The following is a 10,223-nucleotide window of genomic DNA, read 5'->3' as shown; positions in this document are numbered from 1 at the left end:
CATTTGGTTGAAATAGGTTCAAATTCAGTCAGTTTAGCAAGTTTGCATTTCTCTATGTATTGCATTCATTTGAAAGTTTTTTTTTTCCCCAGTAGATCTGGTCTCATTTTCTGACAGAAAGTTGGGATTTTTTCCAGCAGATGTGGTTTTGTGTAATGACAAAAAGTTGTTTTTCCCAATAAATATGGTCTCATTTACTGACAGAAAGTTATTTTTTTCCCAATAAATATGGTCTCATTTACTGACAGATTTTTTTCTCCAATAAATATGGTCTCATTTACTGACACAGATTTTTTTTTTCTTCAGTAGATAAGGTCTTGTTTACTGACAGAAAGGTTTTTTTTTCCTGTAGATTTGGTCACATCTACTGACAGTTGTATTTTCCAATTTACTGACAGAAAGTTTACTTCTGTGTGCAAAACATTCTACCTCTGCAATATTTTATCACCCAGCCATTGAGCAAGATGACCTTGGGCATGACCTTGTGTCATTTTTCCTTCATCATCTGTCCTACATCTTCCATCACCCTAGAGACTGTTTTGCCATCTGTCACCATCCTGGAGACTCTTTTAACCTGGAGACTGTATTTTACCTTTTGGTTTACTTTACTGTGATTGACTGTGTTTAATTTCTTTGCATGCCCATCTTGAATTTTGGATGTTATACATATTAATAACACCTAAGGCAACTTTGTTTGGCTAAATGATGTTAATGTAAATGTAAAGAGAACTATTTTAATCTACATAAGAATTGTAAATGACATGCTTACTGTCCACAGTGGGTAAGATTGTTCAGGTTTATGGTTAGGGTTGTTGTTGATGTTGCCTTAGGTTTAATGCCATTTTTTCAGTGCATGATAGGTTATACATGGTGGCCAGTGTAACTGGTAGAGGAAGAATCTGGGGAAAACCCAGATAAGAACCTTGAACTTAAGCAGGTAGTGGTGACATGGCAGTCCGTGGCGAAGGCAAGTGCTTTAGACCTTTCAATATCATGATGGTAAAGGTAAAGCATGAATAACGATAAAGTTGGAATCAATACAAGTACTATCTATACTGATTGATTGATTGACTTTGAGGCTAAATTCTGGGTATTGTCTACAAAGAAAGTACGCATGAAGAGTGAACCACTGCATTAGCATTCAAAAACAAAGAAAACATGCACAATAGGTTTGTGTCTGTATTTTCAAACTTTCATTAGTCAGATAGAAATACTCTGGCTAAGGCACACTATGACCTAAGACAGTTACATGCATTAATGAAAGATGAGAATGAATCGAGGCAAATAAATTAAATTTTATCAACCATTTGGGGCCTCTCCCTTGTGGATCTTTTTTTGGCTGTGAGAAAGTCTCATGTATCAAACTCATCAGTCATTCTTGGTGAGAAAATGTACGTAAGTCAAAACTAGGAAAATTTAAATACAGACCTTTTTGAAATCTGTAAGGGGAAGGCATGGAAATGTTTTTCAGTGAATATATATATTGGTAAATTGAAAATATATTAAATTTGTGAAGTAGAATTCGCAGGTTATAGGGATATTTCTTTTGAGTTTATATTGACTTAGCTTAATTTTTTTTTTATTTGACTTTTTGTCAGAAAAAAGATGTATATTCATCAGGTGAAAGGAAATTGAGGCCATGTAAATGCATGTCAGGTGTACATTTTGTATTTTTTTGTGCTATAATAATTTTTTCTTCAAATTTATACACTGTTTTAATTACAGTATGTGCTTTCATTTATAGATAAGCATATTTGCATGTTTTGCTTTTTTAGTTCACCTAGCCATGAGGCCAAATGAGATTATGGTATGGTTCTTCATCCTTAGTGTGTCATTTGTCATCTCACTGCAGTTTCTTGTCTCATTCAAATTTCTTATCAGAAACAAGCATCCTAGCACAAAGCTTTCTCAAAATTTATTAAAATGAGATGCCAATCCTCTATCAAAAATGGCTGCCATTACCATAAAAGAAAACCTTTTAAATGGCTTTTTCTCAGAAACCACTCAAATAATATTATCCAGCTTTGACAGCAAGCATCTGGACATGAAAATCTTCCAACGCTTTTCAAATGATGGTGATCTGCCATCATGTATGAATTTGGTTTTAAGACAAACCCATAAATGACCTTTTCTACAAAACTGCTAAACAGAATAGGACCAAATTTGACAGCAAGCTTCCTAAGATGAAGGTCTTTCAGATTTGTTCAAAATAATGCCAGTCCACGATCTAATATAGCCACCATTACTAAAAATAGACAAGCATTTAAGCCATTACTTATCAAACCCACTCAGTAGACTTTGGTCAGGTTTGACAAAAAATACCCTGGTTTGAAGGTCTCTCAGATTTGTTCATACAATGCCAATTCGCCCTCAGATATGGTTGCTGTTGTTAAAAGTATTAAAAAAACCTCAATAAGTATGGCTTCTGTAAAGTAGTAAAGCTTAATAGTAACTTCTTCATTTGACCAGATTTGACAGCATCTTGGCATAAATGATTTTCAGATTGATACATATGGTGCAAACCTACTGTGAAAAAAGTTGTCCAACATCAATGGACAGTGTAGTAACTGTGTGCTCCAAGCTTGTCTTTCCCCTTGTAAGTATGTGAGAAAATTTGCATTCACAAGATGACATGTCAACTAGTCAGCTACCCAGGTAAGCCCCACTTAGGCCTCTTGTTATTTTATTGGGGGTGGGGCATTCAAGCAAAGTACATTCCTTTGAAATGTTTCCTGTATTGAATGTATAAATGGATTTGTATTGTAAATAATTACAAAATCAGTTATTGTTTACAGTGGTTTTACTGTGAGTATTTATTGGTAGATAGTTGGTATTTGGGGTATATATTATGTACAGTACTGGTGGAATGGGTACAACATTATACAATTTTCACCAAATATTGCAGTATATTCTGTAAGTTTAAAAAAGGTTCTCCATTGGTTCTTGTATTTCCTGAAAGCACAAGTAAGAAATAGGTATGGTATACCCTATCTTGAAAGGTTACCCCTTTTGCCCCAAAAGTTTGATCTCTTATGACAGGTGGTATCCCATGGCAGGTCATAACAGAATATAATCAGTGTACATGTATCGAGATTCAGGTCTCTCTGGAAAAATAGTCTTTCATAGCAGTTGTCTTCCTAGACTGGTTTTACTGCAAAAGATTTGCACATGGCATTTTATTTTTATTTTTGTGAGCGTTGGCATCAGTTTTATGATTTTTGAAGTTAGATCCATTTTTTAATACTGTTGTATGGTCAGTTATGAAATTGTTGGAGTACAACTCTCTACAAGAACAAGACAGCAACCAACATTTCATAATCCATTGATCACGGAGAACATTTGGCATAAGGGTTCACTTCAGTGACACTTATGTATGTAAAGTGCTGAAACCTGGTACATGTACATGTATGTGCATTCATTTCAGTGACTGATATTGCTTTTTTGAGTACTTTTCTTTCATGCACTGCCAGAGTTGGCGAAACAAATTTATTTAGAACTATTGTGTTCTCAGGGCATGTTAAACTACATTCAGAATCTAATCTTTGTTGATCTTTGTTTCTGTGGGTTTCTATTTGACTTAATAATGCATTGGTTTCCTGTGGGTTTCTGTTTGGCTCAGTGTAGCATATTAAAGCCTTGGTTTCCTGTGGGGTTTATTTGGCTCAGTGTAGCATATTAAAGCCTTGGTTTCCTGTGGGGTTTTATTTGGCTCAGTGTAGCATATTAAAGCCTTGGTTTCCTGTGGGGTTTTTTTTGGCTCAGTGTAGCATATTAAAGCCTTGGTTTCTGGCTCAATGTAGCATATTAAAGCCTTGGTTTCCTGTGGGTTTTTATTTGGCTCAATGTAGCATATTAAAGCTTTCATTTCCTGTGTTTTTTTATTTGGCTCAATGTAGTATAGTAAAGAAGCATTGGAGTGTTTCTGTTTGGTTCAGTAATGCATATTTTAGAACCCTTGGTTTCATAGGTGGGTGGGTTGGTTCAGTCTGTTTTTTCCTTCTTTTCAATTTGCTGGTATGCACAGACATGTATGATACATAAAGAGGATACGGTGGGAAGAAAAGTATGAAGGAACATAATTATCTCCCTTTAATTCTTAACATCTGATGGTTAGCATCACATTTAATAAAAAGCTTATTGGATGATCACTTAATTATCAAATAATTACATGCATGCTCCACGAATAATTACATGCATGCTCCACATATGCTCGCCTATAAATTTAGTCCAACTTCAAACTGCACAGACCCTGATCTGCCAGTGCTTTATGTGCTGGCAGATTAGAGTCCATCTTGCTTATTATACTGATTACTCTTAACAAAGAGCACTGTTCAAGATCTGCTGGTGCATTATGCAGTGGCATTAGGTGGGTATGTATGGTATCTGCAAACAAAATAACACAAGACCCAGGAATAATTATAGTGGACAGTGCTGATTAATAAAGGTTTTGTCTTTCTCCCAGTGATTCTTTCTTTTTTACAAATAATTTGTAAATATCGGTGAAGTACATCATTAATAAATCTTGAAAATGGTTTAGCTTTCATATTTTTAAAAATGTGAGAGGATTTTTGTGGCAGATTGAAATCATTTACATAAGCATATAACATGCTAATTGAAGTCCAGTTTATTTATTTTGTCTCTATTATTATTTTAAAAATGAATTCTTTATTATCCCCATAATAGGTTGACCACTGGTTTGGGGAATACTATCCCAAGGTCACCTTACAATCAAAACATTTCTGGTTATCAGTTAATCTAGGGACAATAAATAATACACAAAAAAGGAAAAGACACACGTGCATATTGCACGCAATCTCATTTGACACAAATTAGATAGGCTGACACAAGCTACAATGTATAGGTGACATAGACTTTGCAATATTACAGTATTAGAGTATGTATGTATGTATGCATATATATGTATGTATGTGTGTGTATATACATATACATATACATATATATATATATATATATATATATATATATATTTAGTGTGACCCCGCTATAACATGGTAGTTGGGGTCCATAGAACCTGACCGTGTTATAGACCGAACCTTGTTATAACCAAGCAAGTCAATTAACTGATGAAAATGATGCATTTTCCAAATTATGGCAGGAAGGGGATATTAAATGCGGGTGCAAAAATAAGTGATTTTGATTAAATGAAGACAAAATAGTCTGAAAAACACTTGTTTTTAGACAACTTACATATGTGTAGTACAGTCCATAATCCAATTAGTGCTGCACTTTTATATGTTGTTGTTGTTATGGGGTTTAGCACCATTTTTTATCACATTATAGGCTATGCATGGCGGCCAGCATTAATGGTGGAGGAAGAACCCGGGAAAACCCCTGGAAGTACCACCGACCCACGAGAAACTACTGGCAAGCTTTCTCACACACCCACATCGGCCGAATCCTAGACTCAAACCCACGCAGACAGAGGTGAGATGGCAGTGATCCGTAATGGAGAGTGCTTTAGACCACTCAGCCAGTACTTGTATATAATAAATCCATGAATTTGAGTATAGATTACATGTTATAAACTTCATATATGTTTTACATCCTGTTGGAAAACACAAATGACATGTATAATATTTTTTAAAAATGGTAGTCCTCATTTTGGTTTATATCTGATTGTCACTTAACAATTCACTACATTAATCGCAAATATCATATGGCTGTAGCTGTTTACATGCTACATGTACATGTACTTAAATTGGCCTAGATTTTTGTCAGCTGGATACAGAAACCTTTTGCTGAGGCTACCCAGGCTATTGATAGGGAAATGAAAACTTTAACAAATTAAAAGGTTTAACAAACATTGCAAGATACCCCATCTTCAGTTAACTTGATGGTGTTTTATGCCGCCGTTGGTAGCTACCATAACCATATATTTTTCCTGCAAAAATTAACCTTTCTTGGTACAAGAAACATGTTCCAGTTACTTTCGTAAATATAACAATCAAGCAGATTCCATTGCTTTTATTTAAATTTGGTGCTGTCTTCCTTTGATGAAAGGTTATTTGTTTTTACTGAAGATTGTAGTTGGCTTTCTTTGATGAATTGTGCATGTGTTATTGAAGTTACCAGTAAAGGACAGCTTTGGAGGACCAAACAGATGTCTTTTTCTTATTGCAGTGGTAAAAGATCAAATAACTGAAGAAGATCAATTTTTTTGTCATTTGCTTAGTATTTATACAGAAGGATTGGTGCTTCAAAGGTGATAAGTTTTCTTTGAAGTTTCTGCAAAACTATTTTTTTCTGAGTATATTTGGGGAAAAAAGGAATTAGCTGTCATTTGGTTGATTGTAGCAGTTACTTTTCCTGATTTCAAAAGTTGGTCAATTGTAGTTAGTCCCAGTTGCATAGATAGACCAACAAGTAGATCTATAGTTTTATTTATTTTTGGTATATTTTTTATATATATTTGTTTAAATTGTTTTTTTGTGTGACTTTTCTGGTGGCTGAGTGATACTGTATTTCACGCATGTGTCAGAATTTTATAAAAAAATGCCAACAGACAATGAATACACAGGTGTTCTGTTCTGTTCTTACATGGATTTAATTCAGTGAGGGAAAAGAAGAGGAGTTTTACTTACCATCCACACACAGAGGTCAGTCAAAATAAATATATTATTTAATGGCTGATAATCCGACACTATTTTGCCCAAAAGATCCATTACAAAATAGTACCTCGTCTGGTTGATCTCTGCTACCAGAAATGTTTTAAAAAATGCCAAGATCTTGCAGCATACAGTACTCAGGCCAGATGTCAGAATACGCAGATTATGATATAACAATGCACTGTTGAGGCAGTTAGTCAGTATGAACAATGAATTTGTTTGTCTAACAATATATAAATTCCATGCATTTCATATCAAGTTTATGGCTTCCTTTGATGGTTCCTCTGAAATTCTTCACTCCAAACCCAAGTTGTATATACAGGTTTAAACAGCCGAATCGCCAGATGGTATATTTTATCACCAGTAAGGAAAAAATAAGCAAATTGTCCATGTGTAGAAGTTAATGTTGAGAAGACAGAACATTTATACAAAGAGCCCTTACTTGCTATTAATCACTGTACCATGTTTGAAAACATTTATGTCAGGACCTTACAAGTAAATGCATCTGAACCAGATCTGCCCAGTATGATCAGGGTTATGCGAAATGACCAGGGTTATGCAAAATGACCAGGGTTATGCAAAATAATTTACTCTTTTCTACATATGCAAGCAATTGTTGATAGGAAGATTACTGTATAGGTCAGATTCCATTGCTGACTATAGGGACCCATATCTGTCATCCTATGATGTGCCAGCAGATCTGGGTCATTGCAGTTTATTAAGAATAATCAGTAGAATCAAATAACATACTCTGATCAGCCAGTGCTTTATGTGACAGTAGATCAAGGTCTGTGTTGTCTGGTCCTGTTGCATGAGCATATACGGTATCTTTGCTGTGTATGATATCAATACACAGACTCATAAATTGGTCTAATGTGTGGTGTAGACAAAAATATACACAAGTATGAAAATGTACACAAGTAAGAAAATGTACACGTGTGAAAATGTACACAAGTATGAAAATGTACACATTTACACAAGTATGAAAATGTACACATGTATGAAAATGTACACAAGTATGAAAATATACACAAGTATGAAAATGTACACAAGTATGAAAATGTACACCTGTAAAAAAAAGTACACAAGTATTAAAATGTACATGTGTGTGAACATGTACATGAGTATGAAAATGTACACAAGTATGAAAATGTACACAAGTATGAAAATGTACACGTGTGAAAATGTACACAAGTATGAAAATGTACACATGTATGAAAATGTACACAAGTATGAAAATGTACACAAGTATGAAAATGTACATAGGTATGAAACATGTTCAACATTTATCAGGAGTATAATATTAAAACTATATTTTTAAATAGTCGTTTCATTCATCAAATAATTATTTTAATGTGGGACATCTTTGCTTACAGTCAATGTGAAATTCCTGGTTTGACATTTTAATAGTCTGGTTACATTATTTAGGACCTTTTATTTTAACAGTCATTGCTTCAATACATTATTCCACTTTTTCTGAGCCCATTGATGGTAAAAGTACAGCATTTGCATTCAGATTTATAGGAAACAAAATTAAAAAGGAATGGATGGATACCATCTTAATTTCCTTTAGACATAAACCTATGAACAACATAAATAACAATTAAAAAGAGTTGTGACACCAGAGTCACTTAAAAATATGTATGTTTGTCATGAATTGTATTGAAACAAATGTTTTGCATTGAACCAATCAGAAAACATTCAAGTTTTACTTTTGACCAATCAAAGATCACATGACTTTCACAATTATGAGAGTTCAAATTTCTGTATATTTTTTTAAAAATTCCTTATAAACTGAGGCTACCCTGAATAAGTTTAGACTTTTGAAGTTCTTCCATTTGTAAAGAGCAAGCTTAGTAGTAATGAAAGACAAAGTCAATTTACATATTTAAAGAATTTTCCTACTACGTGTACTTGACTGACAAAGAACTCGTAAATATACCAATAAAAAATTCAGTGCAATAATATGACAGGGAATAAATATTAATATCACATGTTGAAATAAAATATGTTAATCTGTGATAATGATATACTAAAAATTTGACATTTATGTGAATATAATATGCTTTCTGATTAGTCAGATATCACAATTCAGAGCAATAAAAGCCACAGTATGCTGTTGCAGATTTTTTACTCATTCTCTGACCTGGTCCTACAAAAAATTAATTTTCAGTTTTTCAACACAAGTTTCAAAAGTGTGTTACAATGGGGATATCAGTCACGTGTGTCAGGATTTGAAGAGGGTAATGATGGTTCTGCCATCATAAATACTGTTAATACTTGCTTACAAGTAAAGTCCAACAGCAAACTACACATAGCTAGATTTGCCATAATGCACCAGCAGATCTGCATCTTTCAAGCTTGTTAGGAGTAGTCAGCAGAACAAGCAACATAGAGCCTGTTCAGCTGGTGTATTATGCGTTTGCTTTGGACTTTATTTTAACAAGCATATACAGTACATGGATATAGCAGTATCACTGGTACAAGTCAATTTGCCATCAATAAATTCTCCGTTATCTTCCTCAAATTTGCATATACAAGACTTTTGTACTTCAAGTTTACTGAGCTTGTAGGGGGACCTGAGTAGCAGAGTGGTATAAAGCGCTCTCCGTTATGGATCACTGCCATCTCACCTCTGTCTGTGTGGGTTCGAGTCTCGGATTCGGCCAGTGTGGGTATGTGAGAAAGCTTGCCAGCAGCTTCTCGTGGGTCGGTGGTTCTTTCCAGGGATTTCCTGGGTTCTTCCTCCACCATTAATACTGACTGCCATGTATAGCCTATTGTGTGCTGAAAAATGGTGTTAAACCCTACAACAACAACAACTGATCTTGTTTGCCTCACATGACGCTCAGTATTAAGAAGTTAGTGTTAGGACTGGTCAGCCTGGTGTCAGGATAATGTGACTGGGTGGGACATCATGCTACATATCTGCAGCATGATGCCCCAGTGCTGGACATCACTATAAACTGCCACACTATAGATATCTTAGTGCTATGACTGAAAAATTGTTAAAAGCTATATTAAAAATCCAAATCACACACACACATACACTGAGCTTGTTATCAAGACTAGACTTACACCAGGTCAACAAATCAATCTTTTGCTAATAACTGACTAATCCCCAACCTCCAGGTAATCTACCACCAGCTTTTAGGCAGATATTTATTAAAATTTGAATGAATCACTAACCAGTTTTGTACCAGGCAGCATGTGAACCATCATATAATGGCACCTATTTGCTTAGCTTTCTAAGAGGACACATGCTTACCCTCCCCCATACCTGGACACTTTACATTATAAGATGCATAAGTCACTATGAAATTCATTATTTTTAATACAACCTGTGTGAAATTTTCATTGCTAACTGAAATTTGATTTCCAATAAAGTGGTAACATTTTAAAGGAAGCAAATTGGTTTTAAAGAAAGTAATAATTCAGTGAGACTCTGTGTTTATCTAACTTTGGGGCAGATTACCAATTTACTTGCATTGTGTTAGTTGCATTAGTATGTTGTGTATACATCAGGAATATTTGGCTGTGAAAAGATAGTTAAATAAAAAAATTGATATTTTCAGACTAATTTTGTGGTTAAAATAT

This window comes from Sinohyriopsis cumingii, chromosome 11 (genome assembly GCF_028554795.1).
Source record: "Sinohyriopsis cumingii isolate HCF-2022 chromosome 11, ASM2855479v2, whole genome shotgun sequence".
Classification (NCBI taxonomy): domain Eukaryota; kingdom Metazoa; phylum Mollusca; class Bivalvia; order Unionida; family Unionidae; genus Sinohyriopsis; species Sinohyriopsis cumingii.
Note: the sequence above shows the minus strand (reverse complement) of the source record.